This window comes from Panulirus ornatus, chromosome 66, assembly GCF_036320965.1.
Source record: "Panulirus ornatus isolate Po-2019 chromosome 66, ASM3632096v1, whole genome shotgun sequence".
NCBI lineage: Eukaryota > Metazoa > Arthropoda > Malacostraca > Decapoda > Palinuridae > Panulirus > Panulirus ornatus.
Genome location: NC_092289.1, coordinates 21,418,269 through 21,443,723, shown reverse-complemented (window position 1 = coordinate 21,443,723; position 25,455 = coordinate 21,418,269). Strand labels below are relative to the sequence as shown.

Below are 25,455 nucleotides of genomic sequence, written 5' to 3'. Positions count from 1 at the left end.
AAAATCCAACACAAACTGGCGAAACAAGAGACTAGGGAATAACGAATGGGATGTTTGAAAATGCGATTCGACTCCGCTTTCGAAACGGAGCCGAAGAACCACTAAACATATCATATCCTCAAGTTCGATCGAAGTTAATCGTGGTATGGCACAGTTAATGATAGAAATCATACACAGAAGAACACACCAGTGATACAATCAAATTTCACCAAATTTAGCAACGAGAAAGGGGAGGGAAGGAGAAGAGTCTGTTCGAATCCTCTTCGTCTCTGAACCTTGGAGAAGAAACGATCAAACTGGCAAAGGTGAATAACGCCGAACGTCTGTATTGGTTAAGCAGAATTACTGATCGGAATAAAGGTTCGTATAAAGGTACTTGCGTAGACTTTGACTCCATCTTCGAAAGTCAGTTTCTAAATGGTGAGGTGAGCGCACTCGCTAAGCCTAGTCTAAAGTTCCAAGTAAGAGAAGTTAGTAACGGGAAATTTAAGTGAAAAAAAACACTTCGAACGTTTGTTTATATGTTCCAAACGGCTCATTTTCCAACCTTAGATGGGGCTTGAACTAAATTTTATGATTTAGAAAAAAAGATGTATACTTTTTTCCTCCTTTATCAAAAACTATCGTTAAACATGATGGTAAGATCTCTAGTCTCTATGGTTAGGACGGAGCTGCAACAACGTTTTTGCTGCCTCACTCTTATACGCATGAAAACCCGTCACACTATATGATTTATCTATTTACTTCTCTTTACCCAACGTAGCCTGTTCAGCCCTCACGATTAGGGAATCCTCTCGTTAGTCATGGGGTAGCAAAGTCATTCTAACTGCTTAATACGATGCCTTTGTCATTCTCACAAAGGAATCCTCTCTTGCAAAAAAGAGCAACCAGGAGCAATGGTCAGCCGTGACAGCGACCAGCGTGCCTGACACTATTGTGTACGAGTCATCTGCTAGAATATGAAGTGCTAAGCGCGAGGGGTCGTCCTGTTCTGCTCTGCTCCGTTCTCGAGTCTGAAGCAGGGCTGAAATTCTCAGCAATTTCCCCATATTATTCTCAGGGAAGCAAACCTTTGGTTTGAGGAGACATGGGCTCAGTTACTAAGAGGCTACTCAGAAATACCGCTAGTGTTCACGAAGTGCGTGTGTGTGTAAGTATCTAATAGTGCAATGCAGGGAGGGGGCTCTATACTTTGCGTGTGTGTGTGTGTGTGTGTGTGTGTGTGTGTGTGTGTGTGGAGAGAGAGAGAGAGGTGGGGGGGGAGGGGGAGGCAGTTGACAGTGACGTGGACTACCAGGCAGGTGAGTCATGCACGTCTCAGGTGGAGGGAGGCGTGTGTGTGTGTGTGTGTGTGTGTGTGTGTGTGTGTGTGTGTGTGTGTGTGTGTGTGTGTGTGTGTGTGTGTAGAGACGCATCTCTCATCCAGACGAACGACTGGCAGAAGCAGGAGGAGGAGGAGGAGGAGGAGAAGGAGAAGAGAATGACAAGCGAGAAAACACGAGGGTAGAACCATGAGAAAGGTGACGGAGATAGAAAACGAGGACTGATTCAGAGGGATGAAGTAGATGCCTGAAGGAGGTAACGAAGGTTGAGTGTGACGGTATGAGAAGGGCATGTGCAGGACCCGCTGTCATGAGGCCAGCATGTGCAAGGCCCTTTGTCATGAGCGACAGAAGAGAGCCTGGCGAGTGACGTCACCTGCACACAGACTACACTCTGTTGGGCTCCGTCGTGCGACTTGAAGCAGTGCTGGTTGACGTCAGAGGAAAAAGGAAATCTTAAAAATACGATAACAAAGACTTGTTGTCGTCCATGATCAGATGACGTCCTTCACGTTGCATAATCCAACAGGGACTTGGACCAGACTGTTAGCGTCTTGTTCTCGTTGCTGCATCTCCTTCAGCGGAGGTGAACGTCAGACGTCTCGTAGGGGGCGTCCCTCAGCGTCGGTTCCCTGCGTGTTGGCCAGGGCGGCCCTCTTGTGGAATCAGGTAATAGCAGCGACCACTTGGGTCTTGGCTCTTGTATTGGCGTAAGTGAGTCGGCTACGCAGTGCTCCTCTCCCTCACCTCTCACCCCTCATCCAAGGGCACAGACGATGGTGTTTTGGGTCGAGGACCGACATAGGCAGGAAGAGGTGATGTTACTCTCCACCTCCTCCCACAGTGACAATGATGTAGTGAACTTGCGACGGCTATGGTGGCCAGTACACTATGTCACTCACCTACCAACAGCACACCACCTGGGACTCTGGTCGTCTTACGTCAGGGTCATCATCTAGGGCCGTGGACCCCTCACCTTGGGTCATCAATCACCTGAGACCCTGGACCTCCCACGTTCGGGTCATCACTTGAGACAGTGGACCCCTCAACTTGGGACATCACCTGAGACGCTGGACCTCCCAAGTAAGGAATAACACCTGGGACGGTTTGCCAACATGGGAAAGAGTTAAGCCACTCGTTCTCCCGCGGTCGAGTAGGTGAGGAACCTTCCTCGCTGACGCAGCAGCCTATGGCGACCCGGTGTAGTGTTCCAGCCGCGGAACTCCAATCAAATATAATCATCCTCCTTTTTTTTCTTCACAGGTCCTTGAACACAGCTCTTCGTCTTGATCACATAATCAAGCTCGAAAGAGGTTCGACCACCACTCACCACTATAAAAGTGATTAGAGTATAAGAATAGAGAAGAGAAGATGTAATGTCTCTGATGACTAGTATGTAAAACTTAGTACATACAAATATGAAAATGTATATAAAAATAAGATGCAAATGATAGAATAATGAACAATAACGTAACACATAACACTCAAATGGTATAAAGAAGGTTCTTGGTTGAGTCAGTGGGTCTGATGTTTCAGTCCACCAAAATATTAAGGCTACGGCATTACCACGATCGTGGAATATACACAATTGCTGCAGAATCTGACAAAAAAAGAAAAAAAAAAACCCTGGGGCCTCACTGCTGTGAACAAATGGATACGCAAGTAACATGACAGTCGTGACGGTCATTGCCATCACGTGCCCGCTGACATCACACACGCACACAAACTGCCCGAGTGCCTTGTCCGTCTGCGCATTTTGAGGGAGGGGCCGTGTATCAGCGGTAAAGTGAATCTGCAGGTTGTATGTGGGCGAAGAACGAGGACTGACGGTCTCAGCACGAGTGGTGGCAGCGAAGGCTTTCTGCCCAATGGAGGAACAAGGGTACTAAGCCGAACATAACATCTGTCTTGGCTTCAAGTGGTTCACGTCTGAGTAAGACTTGGACTGTTAAATATTGCCAGCAGATGCTAGGCAGGGTGGAGGCTGAGATACTTAAAGAAAATGAAATTTAAAGTCTGTAAGAAGAGACTGGAGGATTTATGTCTGGGCGTGGACGTGTGGACCATATTTTTCATTGAGTGTGGCAGCTAAGAAGATGGAGGACAAAAGGGAGGGCGTGTGTAAGACAGTTATGAGCCTGTAAAACGTATAAGCCAGAGTGGATGACTTATGGGATGTATAGGGTGCAAGGCAAGCCCCGGCCTAATGATGTCAGCGGTACTGATGAATTCTGAGGCTGGGGTGAGCCTGGGGGTCTGATGATGTGATGAAGAATGGGGTGTTGATGAAGTATGGAGATCTGATGACACCTGGGGACCTGATGAAGTATGGGGATTTTGATGGGAAGCTATTGAAGTGTGAGGTTTTTGACGATGTCTGGAGCTCTGAAGAGACGTCTGGGGTTTTGGTGGTGAAAAAGAAGGTCTTGTTTAAAAGGGAATGGCTTGATACTGGACATAAATGTAACTGCGTTATGTACTGTCTCCTTCAATGAGGGACGATGGGAGAGACTTAAGTAATGAGCACCTCAGTCCTGAAGGTTATGGGGTAATTTAGAGGCTCTTTGATTTGAGGCAAAGAAAAAAAGTGAACTCATAACAGAGAAGATCGATTTTGTTACTTTCTGGGTCTATAAAATACACTGACTATCTCGAAAATGGGTATCTCAAATTCTGAAATTTTTTTTCCTGGTGTTATGATAAACACAGTCTTGATTGTAAACAGATCGGGGTGGATGATTCAATTCAACTTGTCAGAAATGGGATCGATATTGTGAGCTCAAGAGTGTAATCCCAAAACGTCTTTCCAGAAAATATCATTCTTGGGGTTTGAGAAGGAAATGTGTTTACCCACGGAGATGAGAGAGAGAGAGAAGAGATATGGCAAATAAGACCCACATGAGGTTAAAGCGTCGGTCTACTGACCGACCCAGAACAAAGATGCGGAACAAGAGAAACATTGAACGCAAAAAAAAAAAAAACTATTGACGTGAGAGTGTGGTGAGTGAGTGAGAGATGAGCGTGATCACGAACATGTCCAGAATGTAACTTGGGTCACCTTACACAAGACACGATACGAAAGGTAATGAAATACGGTTTCTACATTCTAAACCTTCAATACTATCGTGTTACTGATATCAACGAGTGTTTTTTTTTCTATTGCCTTCCACAAATGATGTCTATTGTGATATGTCTGTGGTTGGCCAGACACACAAGTCAACAATATAGAGATGTTAGTTCGATATACATTATTCCATTTTCTGTTATTTACGCATATAAGCAGACACTGTGTTGATTGCAGTGTGTGAGTGGCACGTTCAGAGAATACAGCAACAGGACAGAAGCGGCGCCATTTCTGAGTGATACCCACACGCAAGATGTTGCGTAAAAAAATAGGATCGAAGTCTTGTGAAAACCCGCCCATTTGTAAAAATCTGTACTGTTGAAAGACTTTGAGAGACGTGGATCTGATCTAAAATTAGGCAGCAAGCTCATAACAAGCTATCTCTGGGGCCACGGTCCCCTTAACTTGAGCACGACGGTACGACCCTTAAGCACGATGGTAGAACCCTTAAATATCATGGAACGACCCTTGAGCACAATGGTACAACCCTTAGGTATCAAGGAACGACCCGTGAGCACGATGGAACGGCCCTTGAGCAGTGGCAATCGAAAGACTGGTGTTATAATTCTACACCCTCTTCTTTATGGACCCATAATCTACAATGTTGCTTTTCTGTACATTTTCAGCCTTAGGGTGCGGATATTTCAATAAACAGCTTGTCATTATCATTATTATCATCATCATCGTTATTATTACTGAGACGACAGGATTTTGTCTCACAATACGACACAGCAGCCTTTATATTCACTTTACTAACTCTGCATCTAAGTCATATATACACTGGACCGTGTGTGTGTGTGTGTGTGTGTGTGTGTGTGTGTGTGTGTGTATGTGTGTGTGACGGAACCAAAACATCTTAATACCGTACGGTTGATCCGTGTGACACACGAGGCGCCACGTCGTAAACTTAAACACTAAAAAGGGTGGGAAAGGGAGTTGGTGTGGGGGTGTGTGGGGGGGCGGGCGATGCACACGAGGCGTGGACACACGACATGGAGCTGGCTGGGAGGGGAGGCCGGTACCACAGACAACCGCGCCTCCTGATCCTTATCTGCGGAAACTCAACACCCACCGCAAATAAAATGGTAGTTGGTCCGTGGGTAGATGGGGAGGCCAGGCGGTCGTGGGTCACTACGGACGTGGGTCTCGCCGGCGGTATAGTGGAGGGCGGCCATGGCGTGAGGCGCGGTGGGTCGTGCGTGTCCTGCCTTGTAGGATCAGTTTCCCCGCTGACCGAGATGCTGTCTTGGGGTGAGTGATGGCGGGTCACGTGACGCGCCACTAGAGGTAGCCCAGCCGACCTCTCTCTCTCTCTCTCTCTCCTCGACCTCCTCCGGCATCGTCTTCACCCTTCTCTCCTTGCCCAGTCCGGCCCTCGCATAAGGACTGTATTTTCTCGTCTATCCCTTCACTCTCCTTGTATCAGCTGGGCCACTTGTGTTATTATCTCATGGCACATGGGCCCCCTATGGGCCTCTGTGTGAAATAAACGTATCTTCTTTTTGTATTTAGTCTTTCGATCAGTTGGCCTTGGAAGGTTACACAGGGTATGCTCAGGTGAGCGTTGCTGAAGTAATGTTCGAGTGCTAACAAAGCAGGTGGGGTAGAGTGGTGGGCCTAGGCTCTTGGTGAAATGGAATTGCCCTAAAATACTTCCCGGGAATGAATATGATGGCGTAAAAGACTGGTACACAATAGGTTACGACCTTTCCGACACTGGCACCAACTTGGCCACATGGGACCGCACGACACTGCCAAACAACGCTCAGAAGGGGGCCCTTAATATGTGCGCTTGACGCCTACCCTGAATGATATCAGCACATGCGCTTTTGAGAAGTGGCTACAGACGCACAGGAGACCTGTGTTTCAGATAAGGGAGACACAGTGGCAGCCATTTAGCCTAACTGATTGGATGTGCATACGGGACGAATATATCTTTGAGACGAGTCTGAATTCAGCTCATCCATATCAGATTTAGCCGCTGGTAGACGGAGAGAATCCATCCGATCTTGGTACTTCTGGATCTTATTCTTTGTTTGAATTATGAAATGGAGTCAACAAACCCTCCCCCAACGGAAAATGAACATGAACGACAAAAATGGCTGCTAGTTACCTACGTGAGATCTGAATTAGAACACGAAATGAGAAACCCTATAAAGTATTGTCTTTTTACCAAGTGTGAATGAAATCAGCCCATTCATGGCTGAGAAATGACCGCTGATGGAGGGAGATACGGAGATGCGGAGCCCAGTCCTTAGCCCTTGGGTGGGAGACAGAGGCATGGCTATTTCTCCTCCTTATTGACAGTTAAATAGTGACAGAGAGACAGACAGTGACAGGGGTATTGGGCCTGACTGAAGAGCCGTCAAGGTGGGCGGCCGGGCAGCTGCCCGGGACGGGGCAGGCCTCGCGTCCCGGCACCTGCCTCACTGTTTACCGGAACAATAAATAACTCGCCCATACCAGGCACGTGCGGCGCTCTGCCTCACTACCACCCAGGTGCTCTGTGGGTGGGCGGACGCCTCTTTAGAGGGGCGGGTGGGCGGACGCCTCTGTAGAGAGGTGGGTGGGCGGACGCCTCTGTAGAGGGATGGGTGGGCGGATGGCTCTGTAGAGGGGTAGGTGGGTGGACGGCTGTGCTGAAGGGTGGGGCGGGAGGGTGGGGGAGGAGGAGAGACTATACGACCGGGCGGGATATTGGACGACTGGGGTTAAGGTATTGGACGGGTGTATGGGAGGCTGCATTCTTGTATGGAACAATGCGCGGGTGACTGAGAGACTAGGTAGGGTGCATGGAAGACTGGGGACTTGTAAAGGAGTCTGGGTGAATGTATGGAATACTGGATGGGAGTATGGGGAGTGAAGGTGTCTGGGAGAATGTGTGGGTGTTGGGGAGATTACGGGGTGTATGATAATCTTAGGTGGGTGCAACAGTGACTGGGTAGGTGAGTGGGAGGAGGGTCGGTGTTAAGGAGATCGGGTAAGTGTATGGGAGAGGAAGCGGGTAAGTGGGAGACGACCCCCAGTACCGTCCCATCATGCCGCCCACACCCAATACAATCACAGAGGAACCCTCAAGCACGCCATTAGCCTGACGACCATAACCTCAACACGTGCGACAGACAGTACAGAGGGAGGGAACCAACTGGGTGACTGACGTTTTCTGTAGACGATCCTCAAAGATACTGATTTACTTAGTGGACGTTTGTCTGATGATATTCCTGGCGAGGCTGGTGAAATTCTCTTAATTCTAGGGAGATCGACAGAGGAATTCAAAAGACATTACCAGAAAATCTTATATTTACGAAGAATAAAAATGTCATATATTTCGGTTGCAAAAAGATCAGGCAAAATGTCGCGAGTTTAATCTATAAGCTGATGTATAATTCACACTTTGGTTTCTGTCTTACAGTCTGTCTTTTCCATTTTCTCCTCTATACCCAACTTGTATAAAAAGTTATCCTGCTGGTAATGTTCACCTGAAGAAAACAGGGCATATGCTACGTTCACAGACATTAAAATCACCGTACGATCATCATCATTGCTCAAAACTTTAAAACCCCGCTGCGTATCATCATTAATCTCATGCATGGAATTTCGACTCTGCGTAGCGCTGTCCGTTCTCTGTCTTCCTCTGACTTACAAAGTCTGGTACATCAGGTGAATGTGTCATTGGCTCTATATGGTGATAATGGACGAACCGCCAATGTGAAGAATGACCCGTATGTTGTGTTGTGTGTGTATGCAGATGGTAAATTAGTTTTATGCTTCTGAATCTTTCACTCTTATCCACATTCACTTCGTCTCCGTTGAGATTGTTATGCCAGTTCACTAATTCCATGCTGAAGACGTATTTCCTCTCATCTTCCCTGCAGCTCTATTTCCAAGTTTCCCGTAAAGTCCTCTGGTTTGTTTATATGTTCATATGTTCATATTCTCCTTTCCTCCGCTATGAAGACACTGAGGACTTCCTTCCTATGTATTTCAATTCCTTTGTTTGTTGACAAATATTCAACTATTCCTTATTCTTTTTCCAGTCCCCCTTCCTCCATTCTTTACCCGTCTTACCCATCTCCCTACTCCCGAGGATTTCACAGTGTCTCTCTTAACACTTTCCAATCCTCAAGCTTTGCAACTCAGCCTCCTAGTCTGTGTCACCTTAAAAGGAGTTGTTCATTTTTTCTTTCAGTTCCCCTCTCTGGACTTTCTCCTGATGTTCTGGGTCTGGTCCTTCACTTAACCACTTCTAGCATTACATATTCCGCTTCGAGTACGACATAACGTTCTTCTCAGTTGGAGTTCTAAAGATAACACCAACTGGAAGGCTGGGATAAGCAGAGTCTCGGACTCACCCTTAATGGCATGTTGGTGCATCTGTTCCTAAACACCCTCAGTGATATGCGAGTGCATAAAGTCCTTAAATTTGCACGCGTTTCCCATGTGCCAAGTTGGTCTAGTCTACGTTCGCCTCAAATATGAGAACTTTTCCACCACCATGTTTAGCCTGCGTCGCTTCCTACATCATATTAATTGTTCCCTCATTATACTCAATCAAAAATTTGCTCTGGCTCATCTGGCCCTCTTAAAGGATTAAATGTTATCAGGGGAGTTAGTCAGACTTTGTCCATCGCTCCTCTCCCTAAAATGTACTGTGCGCAGTCCACTGTCCACCATTACTTAATGGCATTTGATAGACCCTCACACCAGATGGGCCAGTTCTCAACATCCTCATTCATCCCTGTCTCTCCTCTCTGTACACCCCTTCAGCAACGTTGTCAACAATTATGGTACTCGTAATGCTCGATGACGCTTCCCCATCTAGTCTTTATTACAAAGGTTCTGTTTTCTTGCTCTAGTGTGTGTGTGTGTGTGTGTGTGTGTGTGTGTGTGTGTGCCTCGTCTATACGTATGATGTGTGGTACGATGTAAATATACACATACATTAAGCGTGGACTTTATCTTTACTTGAAATGAACGGTGGATTTTGTCGAGATTCTGTCTCCTTGAGTCATCCAACGTTTCATCGTTTAATCAGGCGTGACAAATGTTTCGTTCCATGCACTAAACATTTGGGGCAAGGATCAAGAAAACGTGGTGGGCGCGTGAGAGTCGGGGAACATGGCATCAGGGATCGTTCTCATTCTTTTTTTTCATTGGCTCTCCCACTCTCCCTCTTCCTCCCACACCTATCCATAACTCACCATCACATTCTTCCCCCTCACTCTCCAGCATCTACTTCCCTTGTCCTCATTCGCATGTCCGTCTCTCTTCCAGCATCCATCTTTGTTGCTTGTCCTTTCCCTTCCCGTGTGCCTTCCAACCCTCCTGCTGCCCGGACCACTGCTCTTCCCCACCACCGCTCCCTCCGGCCAACCCTGCCTCACTAACCACCAAACACTCTACCTCCCCCGCCTCACTAACCACCACCATCCCGCCTCCCTCGCCTCACTAACCACCACCACCCCGCCTCCCTCGCCTCACTAACCACCACCACCAAGGCTGGGGTCAACAGCCACTTGGAGCCCTTCTTATGGTCCGTCTGGCAACTTAATGGGTCGAGGCGGTCTGCGGGTACACCACTTCAGCCCTCCCCACGCCCTTCCCAGCCCTCCCATACCATCCCACACCCCTCTAAGCCCTGTCCACGTCTCTCTCAGCACCCATAACGCCCTACACCCCTAACACTCTACAGCCCTCCCCACACCACCCCACACCCCTTCCTGTACCAACTCACACTCCTTCCATTTCTCGCCTACCGTTCCACTCCCCTCCTTGTTCACTCCACACTACTCTCTGTCCTCCCATACCCGTCCCTGCCTTCCCCACACCCCTAAATTCCCTTTCCACACTTCTCCCTGCCCCTACATCCTTAGCTACCCTCCCACACCATCCCATGTCCCTCCCTGCACTCCACGCCCATTCCTGCCCTCCTAACCCCATACCCTTCCTACCTTCCACACTCCCTACATCCACACCCCTTGCTGGGTACCCCTGCATCTCTCCTTCCTACACCGCCCCATACCCTCTCTGACCTACACACCCGAATCTTTCCCTCTCAAACACTACCCTACCCCCACACCCCTCGCAACCCTCCCTACACCTCTTCCTTCCTCCCCTACGTTGTCCCATACCCCTCTTTGATCGCCACACACCTCCCTACCTTTCCATATACCGCACCATCATTCACCGCTGGGCAACTCTTAGTTAAGTATTGCTACAGCATCGTACTCTTATAGTTATCTACCGTTTTCTAATCTCTCAAGCAGTAGTATAATGTATGAAAAATTACTCAAAAACGACCAATGTTTCCTATTCTAACTAGGTTGCACTTTACTGATCAACCACGAGCCGCTAACGGATGCAAGAGTAACGTATTGGTTGCATTGAAAGCCAGGTATTAAACAGCATCTATAGGAGGAGTCTGCTGTGGAATAAGTGAATTACGAATGTTGCGCGCTTCACCGTTTGCTGTGGGCTAAATTCATCTGCGACGAGTGTTGTGAGAGGATATGTGCATAGAAATTCACACAGCAACAGAACACTGACGCCTAGACAATGTTTTCCATAAACTAATAAAAGATTCATGTTGTCAACTAACATCATGTACTCGGCAGTAACCCTAAAACAAGAAATAGATTCTCGTGTCATCAGTTCATACTCAATGTCTTATAAGAGGAAGATCACATTCCAAAAAGTGATGAAATATCGCACTAACAAAAATTGTACTGGAATACACGTTACAGAAATTAATTAAATGCTCAAAGACATCTTATTTCAAAGAATGATATTCAATAATATCTTCCTATTATGACTAAAGAAATAACAACTTGTCTTCAAGTAAATAAAATAAAGAACAATGTATATCTAACCTTTAACACTGAGATTTGGAAAGAAGGTATTTTTGTGCACATGATATATGGTCACTAGTTGTAAACAAGTCAAATAAAAAGCTATCAATTTTATTAAAATTAATCTGTTGAGGCGAGAAAAAATAAAATTACTATATGTTTAAAATCTATAGAATATAAAAGATGAACTTAAGCTTATATTATAAATTTTGTTATAACTTTAACGGATGTAGACTAGTACTGCTCAATTGTTGAGAAGGCAGGACGACATGTTTTGTGTTGTTGGTGTTGTACTCGATCAAAATTTTGTTATTGGCAAACGAACATATTCCTGAGGATGATTCTACGAACTGGTATGTAAGCTATATATCACATATGTGTTTTTTAAGTTGCAGAACAGTAGGGTTGGTTAAATAGATCAATGTACCTTTTAACATTAACAGGTATTGGATGCTCGGTTTCAGTCATACAACTGTGGCATTGTGTGTTTACATTGTTCATATTCCATATGCTGTTACACCGATGAGACAGTTTTTCAGGAACAAGTTTCTTATTATGACATATTTAACCGTTAGTCCTACTTTCTTCCGGTGTAATCAAGCATCCATGGTTTTCTGCCAGGTTTGTTGATCTGTAACTCTTGTCCCTTAGGGTAGAAGCAGATGGGCAGGTTAGTTATTGTAAATGACTTATTATTGTTTTTTATACAAGGCATCTGCGACTATATGAATCATTTTGGGTGCCTTAGTCCCCTTTTCTATGTGAGTGAAATGAAGAACCCCCAATTTGAAAGTAGTGATTCCTGCAGCTCAGACTTACTTTTAAGACAAATTTAGTGTATAAAACTAGTTTTTTTTTCTTATATCTTCGTTTGGTCACATAACTCATATTGAATCAAAGGGAAATATACAAGCTTTATGCTCAAAGATCATTGAAGATGTCAGTCTTAAAAAAAAAAAAATAATGGGCGATTTCAATATAATTTATGCTAATTTGTGGTTCCTTGTTCCTTTAGGAATGTTGCTACTGCTGGACATGGGTCAAAATGACCTGTTCCAACCCTGCTTTAGACAATAAATTGTTTACTGTTTTCACTTTGCAAAGCTAATGAAAGACTTGTTACTGTGAAAAAGGATGTTGTGGGATACGGTTCTTTCTGCCAGCATAGAATGTAGGGCTGCAGTTAGGCAAGGTGGACAAGCGTGGAAAGAGGAGAATCAGGATTCAAGGTTTCTGCTATCAGTTTGATTTTCAATATTTTTTTTCCCTCAGTAGGTGGTTGAAGTCTTTTCGTACTTTGGCAGCTGCCTAGCCTATTAACTTGTTTGCAGTAAGCTGTTGCAGTTTGATTGAAATCACTGTTACAGTCTTTTTACTGTGTCCAAAGTATAGTGAGCCAAGTTACAGTGTCTGTAAGGAGTTGTGTGGATAACCTTTTTGTTTATGTGCCAACATTATTCTCAAATGTTATTTTGTCTATTTTTCTCCTAGAAAAAAAAAAAAGTATTATGCTGCCTTTTACCACTCAAGGTGGCATAACTACATATCCCATGATAAACATAATGTATGTATATAAGTAATGACCTCACACACAGAAACACACACACACACACACACACACACACACACACACACACACACACATGTGTGCATACTGTAAAAAATATACATATGCATGTAAGTTTAAAATATGCAGTTCCCTGGGTGTCATGCAGGAGCTGCATATTCCATTTGTTTTGATATAGCCATGATAGCGATATTTTTTGCTTGTTGCTATATATATATATATATATATATATATATATATATATATATATATATATATATATATATGAAATTTTAAGGGCGAATGTGTAAGATAAAGAAAAAAACAAGTTGCATTTTTACCCCGTTCTGCTTTATGGACCTGTTTGGATATCTGTAATATCATTGATAGGAAATGTAGGTGTTAGGTAAGATATTTGAAAGCAGATTGAAAAATGAAGAAAAGGAAGTAAAACAGCTTACACAAACAGCCAAAGAGGAAGATAGAAAGGAGAGGTATAATAAGCGTATGAAAAAACGAAGAATACATGAACAAATACTGAGAAACATGGGCCTTAAATAGAATCCAGACCAGGAACAAGCCCGGAGGACATCAAGACTTTGAAGCAGAAGCAAAGAAACTCAAGTCGCGGATGAGAAACGGATTGTTTTGATTTTTTCCTCAGCTTAACGAGCTGCGAATGGTGAGTGTTTATGTTATGAGGTCGCTAAGGAGGAGCGTCTGCTTTAGCTCCTCTGTGGTATGTTTAGGTGAGAAGGGTAACTCAAAGGGTCCCTTGTCTGTTCTGTTGCTCTCATGTTGTTACCGGTGTAAGCTGTGATGTTTTCTTGTTGATACCGTTGTAAGCACTGTTCTTTCATGCTGATTGTTCTTTTTTTTTATTGCATTTGCCTTCTACTTGTCATTCGGTGATCTTTCTGTCTTCGTAAATGTAACGATTCTGTACTTAGTAGATAATATTTGTAGTTGTAGTAGTATATGTGTGTGTGTGTGTGTGTGTGTGTGTGTGTGTGTGTGTGTGTGTGCATAACATGTCCACAAAATACTACAGGAGCAAAAAAGAAATTTTACGAGATATTTCGTATATTACATTTTCAGACAAGGTAACAGGAGTTGGGTACATCAGACAACATAAACAGAGTTCATGGTGAAGTGATCTGAAGTAACCCTGTGGATGGGGGAGTCCCACTTGACCTGGCCTGTCAACCCGAGGTCAAGTCGGCATATACCTTTCACAGATCGGGGATCGGATCCGTGAAAGGTATCTCCTAACGTGACCATTTTCGTGTGTTCTTTGTATATTGTGTGATGTACCCAACTCCTGTTACTTTTCTTAAGATGTCGAGTATTTTCTTTACTTGCTCCTATGGCTTTTGGTGTGTGGCCTAGCACAACCTTACTAGGGTCGTCCGCCCTTGCTGTTTGTATGCTGTCTTATAACGTCGTTACTTGTGTAGCATTGTCTCAAATGTCGCGGTTGTCCCCTTATGTTGCTGGTTATATCGTGGCTGCCATGGTGATAGTCGTGCCTTTGTGGTTGTGGCTACAACACGCGAGTCGTGATGCTCTACTCTGTGTGCTGTTTAAGTGGTTGTCGTTTCCTTTCTGTTGTTGTTGTTGTAGTCATTTCGTATAAGGTAATGTAGCCTGTATTCCCGCCCCGAATGGCCTGGGTCAGGTAGGCTGGCGTTTGGTGCCTTATTTTGCATGTGCCCTTCCAGGAAACCCAAACTTAGTTACAGGTTCATTTTGGCGGCCTCTGGCTTGGCTGTGCTTGATGTTTGCGTGTGGAGGAGGCATATGCATGTCCCAGGAACAGATAAACGTAAGATCACCAAACTTGGTGACCGGATCCGTCCTGAGGCAAGACCTTGGTCACGCTATACATGGTGAGCCAGCCCCCCCTTTGGTCCATGACCAGCGCCTCCATGAGTGCATTTCAGTTTTCGGCGCGGTTGTCTCCTTGCTAGGACCCTCGTAAACAATCTCTTGGAACTGTAGTTGTTGTTAGTAGTAGATTTGTATTTCGGCGTCATTACCATGTCACTTTAATAATAAAATACGGTTGGTTGTTCTCATATTTGTTAACTCGGTTATTCTCATGTTTGTTAACTATAAACACGGGATGTACCGAACCATATGTGTGCTTAGATGTAGAGACATATAGTTATGTTGTCAGTGAAGATGTGTTTAACTAGCTTAGACAAGTATATGTAGTTGTTTCTCTGCATATGTCTCATGTGCATATCAGCGCATGTATACCGTCTTTCGCCGTTGTGTATATATGTATGTATATATTATTTTGTTCCTGCTAACTCTGACTAAACTTCCATCCATGATGACGAGGCAGCTGTGTTACATGCTTCGGCTGGGCTGGGATATTATCACTCCCTTAAGTGGCCCGACGCCATTAGGATTTAGACTTTCAGCCTTCACTAAAGCGATGAGAGGATAACGCCTTGGGGAAGAGGTTGTGTACGATGAATTAGTGCTGCGATGGGTGCTTGGTTTTGTACTTTTAACATTTCAAGGTTACTCCGCTGCCTCTGTGACGGATGGGTGCCATTTGTCCGTTATCTGTCGTGGCAGTAGACGTAGCGTAATTGCTACTTTACTGGTGTAGGGGAGCCTGATGGATGGGAAGTGTTGTGAAGGAGGCCCCATGTAAGGGAACTTCATGATAAAAGACCGTGTTTAGGGGTACGTTCCGTAGTGGGACCCACTGTGAAAGGACCTCCAATAATGAAGTGTTCCCACTATGTGGGAACCTTATGTAACACTGGCAGCGCACTGAATAGTCCTGACAAACAGTTAAGAATGAATTCAGTACCAGGAAATGAATCCATTTATGACTTCCCGTTTCACAGAATTTTGACCAAAAATCCTGTTAGAAACTTTCAACGGACCTTTAGATTTCTGAAGGTCCATGATGCAGGATTGAAAGCTTACTTTTACTTCGTGTCTAAAATTTTCTGAGGTTAACTTAAGGGCCATTAGAAATGGAGTAAATCCGTGGCTACCAACGTTTGTAGTTCGATCCTATTATGCCCAATTATTTCCTGACAATAGGACTTATGCCCGTTAACATCATATTTCATGAAAATTGAAACTCACTTAAATGAGTAATTTTGCTGTTGATATAACGAATAATTAAATGGCTTAGTCACATTCATGTGAGACGTTGGAGTCGTCAGTTTCTGGCATCTAGTTGCTAACAAAACATTCTATAAACTTATATAGTGGTCGAATAGGTAGTTGCCTTCTGTAATGACCTAACGTCCCCAGATCCATTGTTTACAAATAAAGCAAAATTGAGTTCTTGATGCTCTTCCTTTTGTGTTACGAAATTAGATTCAAAGTGAAAAAAGAAACGCGTAGTCTTCCATTACCTTTCATCTTTAGATATCAATGCACCTGTGTTCTTGCATTCCTCAAACAGTATTTTTTCATTAAGCACATGTTATCTATATAGGCGATGTGTGTGGACTGTTAGTTAATCTGGTGATGGTAGGTGTAAATTTTGTTTTCTTCTGTACTAGGCTTCACTAGTAAATTACGTCCAAGTAGACTAGGCTTCACCGGTAACTGTACCCAACCTAGGCGATGCACTCCGAACCAAGCGTTCCACGTTTCATCATGTGTATATATATATAGATAAGTCGTGACAGTGACTGGAAGTGTTGCTCCAGGACCCGTGATTAACAGACAAGAGGGTCCATCAAAACTAAGAGAGAGAAGTTTAGAAGAGGAGATAAGGCAGCCATCGCCGCCACCCTCAGCTGACGGAGTCCGCAACAAAAACAAAACCCGACAAATGGCACCATCACGACCGCTTTTATAAAAACCTCGCGGGCTCATACAATGTAATAATGTACTTCCTCGATTATAAAAATTATCTCTGCGTAAGCTACAATTTCTCTGTTGTTACAGTGAGAAAATGTACAGTTAATTAGAGCTGACGTCAAGACCTTTTCTTAATTATCATTGCTTAGTACTCTGATGTATAAGAGAACAGTGCTTAGGTTGTCTTCACATCAAGGTACCAAAACGTTTCACTGTTTTATATATATATATATATATATATATATATATATATATATATATATTAATTAATGTAATCAAACCATAATGAAGATTATGGTCTGAAAAAACACCGAATCTTAAGATTATGAGCAGTATTAGGGTACTTCAGGGTGAGCAAGTAATTAACCCAGTGCTTGGAACCCAACTTTCCCAGCCACTTGCCTGAGAGCACAAAGACTCGGTGGGGAAAGGGATCATTTCGTCTTTTAACGTATTATGACGGTGCTCCCTTTGAAGACAACGGTACGACCTCGGCACGACCTGCATGATCCTTGGGCATGATGGCCTGGTCGTCTGTCCCTAAGGTCGTGCCCAAGGGTCGTTCAGTCGTGTTCAAGGGTCGTACTGCCTTCATCACTGTGGGAACAAAAACAGTGTGAGTCAGGGCCCTAAAAATACGGCCAGGCCCGTCCCCTACACACCGTCTGTCAGTGGGACCATCAGTGCCGCCTCACGCTTCCTTCCCAGGTCACGCTACTCTTGCCTCCTAGGTCACACTGCTTTTGCTGCATCACACGACAGTCTCCCATGTCACATCAAACAGCAGGTCATAAATTTTCCTGCCATATCACAACCCATCCAGGTCATGCATCACTTTCAAGGGTCAGGTCAAAGGCCAGTCCGTCACTCTTAAAGAGTCGTGATGTCGTTACGTTGCGACAAACTGTAGCAGTGTCACAGTTTAGTAACACAGTGCTTCAAGTATGCTTCTTTAGCACTATTTATGAGGCGTGTGTGGCGAGGGATGCCGCAAGGAGTCGGGTGGCCGAGGCGATCATCAGGAAGGACCGCTCACAGGTCCTCCCTTGACACAAAGCTGGTGTGCCGCCGCCGTGAGCGATGCCACCCACTCCCTCGCCTGCCACCCAGCCAGCCAAGCCTCCTCCCGACCCTCACAAAGACTCATTGTGGTACTCACCAACCACCACAAGGGGCTACTCCACCATCCAAGAGGTCAGTGTACCACCACAGGGATCATTCCACCTCCACAAGGGGTATTCCATAGCGACAAGAGATGCTTTTCCTCCCCAGAGGCTCCTCTACTTCCCAGGAGATATTCCACCGACACAAGAGCTGCTCTTGAATCCCCAGGGGCAGATCCACCGTACCAGGGAGTAGGCAAGGGAGCAGACTTGTAGTACCAAATGACCACAGGAATGGACGTGTTGTGCATGTTGACTGCAGAGCAACAGACGCCTGGTAATTTGACTGTGGTAAACAGTACCGGCTGACTGTATGATAGCATGCAAGTGGTAACTGTCGATTGTATGAAAGTAGACAGTACCTACTGACTACAGAAGACCATACACATGGTAACTGTTATCAGCCGGGGAGCAGCAGACCTCCAGTGGCCACTGACTGTACAGGAACTGACATCTGGTACCAGTTGATTGTCGGGTAGCAGACACCTACTGCCCACAGACTGTAGAAGAGCAGACCATGTGGTAACAGTTGACTGCCGGGGGAGCAGACCTCTAAATGCCTTGTGAATGCTAAGAGAAGAAAGAAGACATCTGGTACATATTAAGCTGGCTGACGACTTAAGTGACCTGGGATGTGGAAACTTTCGTAGGGTTTTCTCCTCGCCGGGCGAGCGAACCCAGGACCCATTGTTTCAGGAACGACCAAGCTGCCTAGGAGGAACGATAACCCAAAAGTTCCCGGGGTTAACACTAGCCACCCTCTTAGGAAGATATCATGGGGCGATATATATATATGCGATATATATATATATATATATATATATATATATATATATATATATATATATATATATATATATATAGTGGAAAGGAGTACGTTCACGTATACTCAACATTGTGATTGCCAAGAATACCACTTCATAAAAGGGATATTGTAATGCTGATGCAGAGCAGAATCCTGATGTATTACATTGAATCTCGAGTACGACGGCAAGGTCCTCGAGTACGACGGCACGACCCTTGAGAACTACGGCACGATTCATGAGTACGACGGTGCGACCTTTGAGCAAGAGGGTTCGGTCTTCGAGTATGAACTACGATCCTTGAGCATGACGGTGGAACCTCTCGCGCATGAAGATGGTCAGGCCTTCGACCTGACCTGTGCCTTACTTGCGTATCATTTCGCTTGAGTCAGTCATGTTTGCTCACTTTCATGGAGTTCATATCAGTTTCCAAGGTTAGGTCGAAGACTCAACTTGTCTAGCTCTTTATTTACTTGGGCTGCTGGTTCGTGAGCCCCCGTCAGGTTACAGATCCATTACAGACATTACAGTCATTTCTATTTATAAAACTCGCCAGAATGCATCGTCGTCTGTAAGCGTATCATGTTCCCAACTTGGAGGGAGAGCGGTTGGAGGAATTTTGACCAATTGATTCAATATTGTTTCCCCCTCACGGGAGAAAGAGTCCGTTTCTGTTCGCTTCGGAAGGGAGGTTGCTCTTGTGAAAGCAGTGAGGGCCTCTTCGAGAGCCATATATAGAGGGAGTAGGCCGCTTGACGGGAGAAATGGGCCAACCCATTATAATGTTCATGAATCAAGACTGATATGGGCGCGCGGGTCTGGTCTGTGTACCAGGCCGGGGTGTTGGCGAAAGTGGAGCAGTTCACTGAGGCACATGTTGTTGTACTGTACCCGCTACACACACCCCACCAGCTCAGACGTAATGGAATTCCGGAGTTAATAGGGCCTCGTGTATACGTACTTGGTGTTACGCGGCCGGGAAAAAAAAATGATTAATCGGGGAGATTAACGAATATTTTAATTGAATCTCGTTTCATCGTTTGATATAGCTGAATGGGAACATTGACATCTGCGCCTCACCCCCCTTAAAAGTTATAGATTGTGTAATTTTTTAGTTTGACCGAGTAATTTTCTCATATTATTACATGTTTACATTTAGTCTGTTGTGAGGAGGTGATGTCTAAGAACCATGTATGGCAGGTGTTGGTGGTAACTATGAACGGGTGTGGACAACAGGTGGCAACTGCGAACGAGAACTGGCAGGTGTGTGTGAGTGTTGGGGCCAGGTGTAGTTGGGTGGTGTGGTTGGAAGTTGGCAAGTGTAGGGTAGTAGTAGGTATTGGTAACAGGTGTATAGGTCTAGACAGCAGGAGAGGTTTGGTAGATGCAAGCGGGTAGGAAGCCCAGGCGAGAGTGTGTCGTTGATATATGTGTGTTAGGCTGCAGGTGTTGAGTGGGAGGTGGTGGCAGATGCAGATGGCACGTGGAGCAACGGTTGGTAGATGTCCTTGGCAGGGAAGGAAAACAAATGGCAGGTGTCCGAATTGGGCGTGTATAATTCATGGCTTGATCTGAGTGGCAGATATGGGCGGCATATAGCAGGTGTGGGCGGGCTTGTGGCAAGTGTGTGGGCTGGATGATAAGTATCAGGGTCATCTTCACCCCTCTCAGGCCACACCCGCTGCTGCTTGTGTGTAATCAATTTGTATCTTCTTACAGGAGGCACTGTGGCAACAGGCACGACTGTGGTGGGGACGGTGACGAGGGAGATGTGGCAATGGGACCATAGTTGTGACGACTTCGGCGACAAAAAGTTGAGGTGAGACACATTGATTATATCCTTTTGTGCATGACGGTAAGACCCCTGTGTACGACGGTGCGACCCTTGTGCACGGCGGTATGAACCATGAGCACGAAGGTACGAACCCAGAGGTATGATGACGTGGTCAAAGTTCACGTCAATATACCCAAAGGTCATAGCGTCGTGCTTAAGGGGTTTATTCCCCAGGGGGAGTGCCATTGGTCGGAATGTCTTCTGCAAACATTGAACACGTGAGACAAACATCAACTGGCAATCCACATATCCACTGGTATTTAACGCACAGAGAAGGCCTGATGGAGTGCCACCGGTTCAGCCAGACGGTGGACAACGAAATGAATGCATAGTTTTTTATTGGCAAATAATGATAATGATATTGGTGTTGGTACCATCGCTGCCTCGCTAACGCGGGAAACGGCGATCAAGTATAAGAAAATGATATTGGCGTGCGAACCGACTAGCTGGTAAACATTAAGATAGTTCTCCAGGAATGGCAAGAGGAATTTGTACTCAGTATCATTATCTACAGCGTTTATGAGTTTAGGAAAGGCTTATGATAAAAGTCGGTGAGTAAATCCTTGTGGGAAGCTGTGGCTCTTGTATTCACGGAAGGCTTATGAGAGCTGTGAAGAGTATAATGGAAGCAGTTCTTACGTGAGGGTAAGTGGGGGGTGTGTGAGTGGTTATAAATGATGTGGGAGTGCCTGGGGGATGTGTGAAGTCACCATGGCTGTTTATTCATGTAATAATTTATTTTTTTTTATGGATGGGGCATTATGTGTGAGATAGGAGTCAGATGGAGGAGGAGTGCAGGGGGTAACACTGGAGAACCACGGTGGAGCAGAGTGGAAATGTGGTAGTTATTGTATGTGGATGATGTCTCGGTGGCTGAGTCAGAGGAGGTGAAGAGACTCGGTGTGCCGCTGTGATGGTATGTGGAGCAGGAGGAAGTTGACATGCCAGCGTGTATAGTATTTTGCCCCATGATGGAGGTGACACTCATAATGCAACGTTGGAGGAGTGTTTACATGCGGACGCTAGCGATCCATCCCCGGGTTTTCGATGGTTCAGTTGTTTTGAAGTTTTCCCAGCCACACCCGGCTCATTCGGGAAATCCTTCTTCGTCATCTCCTTCAGTCCTGCTGTTGAAAGACCTTCATAAAACGTTAAAAGAAAAGAACGAAAATGTATCGGGAAGTCCATGTCTGAAGGGAGACTTGTTGGTCTTCGCTGGACGAGTAACAGCTTTACAACAGAGAGAGAGATCAAGACCGTGAAATATGGATTCCCATATCGTGAAGACAGCTGAACAGTATTGGAAGTTATGAAAAAAAAAAAACCCGAGGCTCCCTCCACCACCCTCATTGCGAGGAGTTCCACAACCAATCATCCTTGTATTCCTCCTCTCTCATGCCCCTGGCGAGGCCGGCGGACCCCAAGGATCTTGTGTCGCTGGCGTCGCCACTGTAGTTCAGACAGTCATCAGTTTGTGGGCATGTGAGAGCCACGATGGTTGGCCTCCATTGTTCCTTCATTGTCGGGGGAAGTGGTCCACCTTGCACCACGCCTCCACTTGATCCCTCCTGGCGAGTGGGAGAGGAGAGAGAGAGTGGAGAGGGGAGAGGGAGGGGAAATGAGAGAAGACGCGAGGAGGGCCAAGCGGAGTAACACGTGTATCAACAGCGCCAGACAGAGCTGCCTCACAGCAGCCGTGGCGCCACGTCATATCATGAGTTTCCACGTGAAGTGAGCTACCCCAGGGGCGTGGGCTTGTAGTGAGCTTCCCCCAAGGGGCGTGGGCTTATAGTGAACTCCCCAGGAGCATGGGCGTGTAGTGAGCTCCCCCAGGGGCGTGGCTTTATAGTGAGCTTCTCCAGGAGTGTGGGCTTATAGTGAGCTCTCCAGGGGCGTGGGCTTACATTGAGCTCCCCTATGGGCGTGGGGCTTACAGTGAGCTCTCAAGGGGCATGGGCGTCAGTGAGCTCCTCAGGGGTGTGGGCTTACAGTGAGCTCCCCCAGGGAAAACTGCTGTATTTTTAATGAAATTAGGAAAGTAGAAATGTAGGCAAATTGTAGGTTAAAGCTTTTTTGTTACGTTTTCTGTGAAGATTGCTCTTGATCTATTGAGAAAGTAATCCTGTATGGAAAGAACAATCTTCAATATTTTTAAAGAAGTTACCGTAATCGATTTTACGTTTTTTAAGATTAATTTCGCCTTTAGGAATTTGCGGGGTGTGAGACTCCTCATGGGAGACTATTTCCTTTTCGCACTGGGAACAGGGTCGTTGGGAGCTGAACACACAATTAACTCTGCCGTCATTTGAGCTTATGAGACGAACAAAACTCTTCCTGTGACATGATTTTTAGCTCATGGGGAAGCAGCAGTGCCGTGACCTTCAAGGAAAACACACACACACGCATTTCCAGTTGTGTAAATAGTGTTAACTTTCGAAACATGTCACTAATATCCCCAGTAATTCAGATTTGAGATTTCAATTTTTTTTTTCAAAGAGAAAATATGACCCCCATCTACTGTATGGAGAGGTGCCTCAACATCCACCGTACGTCCTCTTATGTTTGCCAGATATGTGTAAGATGACATCGGGCGATGAAGCAACGAGACGTTATATCAGTGGGAAAAATGAGTAATATGTCAGTGAAATTCAGCCTTTGAATTATATGTATAGTTGCTGCCTTGAATTTCATAAAGTAACTCTATAACTCGGCCGTCGCCACGCGACCATTACTCCGGGCGGGGGAGCTGATTAAACCTATGGACATCCTTCGGAATAGAGTTGCAGCCGACGGCACGTGAGGGGCAGCGTGAACATGGTGATCCCGCCGCAGGAAAGGCTCTTGTGTATGGCCGAGCGGAGCGATGGAAGTCGAGGCGGCGGCGTAACACGACCCGGCCAGCTGAACCCACCACAGTTAATCATGATGTCTCCCTGAGGGGTTCTGGGGGAGCCAGCAGCCTCGTAGCCTCTCCTCATGTGACTTACGGGGGGAAACGAGATGGACTCCTGCAGATGAGTGCAAGATGGACTCCTGCAGATGAGTGCAAGATGGACTCCTGCAGATGAGTGCAAGATGGACTCCTGCACATGAGTGCAAGATGGACTTCTGCACATGAGTGCGAGATGGACTCCTGCACATGAGTGCGAGATGGACTTCTGCAGATGAGTGCGAGATGGACTCCTGCACATGAGTGCAAGATGGACTCCTGCAGATGAGTGCGAGATGGACTCCTGCACATGAGTGCGAGATGGACTCCTGCACATGAGTGCAAGATGGACTCCTGCACATGAGTGCAAGATGGTCTCATGCAGATGAGTGGGAGTTCGACTTCTGACGATGACTCCAAAAAGGACTCCTGCAAATGAGTGCACGATAGACTTCTGAAGGTGACTGCAAAATGGACTCCTGTAGAAGATTATAAGATGAACTCTTGCTTATGAGTGTATAATGAACTCCTGCCTATGATGGAGGCTGGAATCCAATGAGAATAACTCTGAGTGAAAGAGAAAAAAAAAACTGAAAATGGTTAAGATGCTTTTGTATTAAGTACAGACTGCAAAACAGTCTTTCAATCATGGCTTCCGACTGCCTTTGCAGTGACGAAAGGTTTCGTGGAGACTGAATTTTTTTATGTGATTTTGATAATAGTTTAGTTCACTGGCATTTATACGTGGTTTGAAATACCGTAAAATGCGAAGATGGAAACACAGATGACCGAGGAAACGTATGGATGGAATTGTAACGTAATGGGTTACCGCGGGCTTCATCCTCTTGAAGCACGAAGATGTGACTCTTAGGTACGATAGCTTTGCCTTTGACCTGACCCGTAAAGGGTCAGACCATCATACCCTAAGAGTCGTGCCGTCCGTGATCAAGAGTTGCAACGTCGTGCTCAAGGCTCGTAACGCCGTACGTATGAGGTTAAGAGGAGAACGCATCGGAGAGCGCACAAACATAATTGTTCGAGGGGGTTGCGGCGACTCTGCCGATGTGTGGTGGTAAAAATTGATATTGAGAAGATATCATAGCTTGTGGAGGCTGGCCGTGCGAACACGGGATGTGGGGGGCCTGCAGCTTATATGGTGTGGCTTCCCGGGGCAAGTGGATGAAAGATAGGGAAGAGGACAAGAGGGTGAGGACAAGATGCTGGGGAGAGAAGGGAGAGGACAGAGTGCAAGAGGCTGGGGAGGAGAGGGGTGGAAGACAAGAGGCCGAGGAGAGAGCAGCAATAAGTGTGATGGATCAGTACAAGAGGGAACCAACTTATGGCGGCCACTGTGACTCACCCTTGATGGTGGCGCTGCACACAGGCTTCACTAAGAATGGGTCTGTGGTGTGGATGTTGTTGCAAGACACACACACACACACACACACACACACACACACAGACGCAATATGACTTGGAAAGCGAAAGAAATAAAGAGTAAATGCCCCGGGTATTACAGAGATACAAAGAAAATAAGACGAAAAGAGAAAGAAATCCATGTATTTGTTACCAACGTCGGTAAGGTGAAGTTGCCTGAAGGCAAGCACTGTGGGTACCAAAACAGGTACACAGAATGATGCTAAACATGGGCGCTATCAGCAACGCTAAGAAAACAGCTTCTGCAAAAAGGTGAATTTGTGATGATAAAAGGATACAAAAGTAAATAGTATTATTGGGTTTCGGAACGTTGGATGGCTGGTGTTGTCAGGCGTGAAGAATGACCAGGGCGTGTTGAGGAGAACCATGTCTGAAGGTGAGGGAAAGACTCCTTATCTGGTCTCCAAAAACAAGTCTTTAGTCCTAAAAAGGGGCAGCTGGAAGCCCATTGTAAGACGGAGGAAACCTCTATCGTAAGTACGCGTTAGGTCGACAGAGATTAGAAGCATTTAAAAAGGTAGTCACACACACACACACACACACACACACACACACACACACACACACACACACACACATTCGTGCGATAACAGAGACGCTACAAGA

The 25,455-nt window shown here is 45.8% G+C and overlaps 1 protein-coding gene and 1 long non-coding RNA gene across 2 annotated transcripts in view; one reads left to right on the top strand and one right to left on the bottom strand.

Moving 5' to 3' along the window:
- Window positions 1-25,455, bottom strand: part of LOC139746792 (fibrillin-1-like) — a 172,569-nt gene that overhangs the window by 134,789 nt on the left and 12,325 nt on the right. The window lies entirely within an intron of this gene.
- Window positions 10,459-25,455, top strand: part of LOC139746793 (uncharacterized) — a 42,576-nt gene continuing 27,579 nt past the window's right edge. The window contains exons 1-2 of the long non-coding RNA XR_011712231.1: window positions 10,459-11,647; window positions 20,369-20,468. This is a non-coding gene — a long non-coding RNA (uncharacterized lncRNA). The remainder of the gene's footprint in view (window positions 11,648-20,368; window positions 20,469-25,455) is intronic.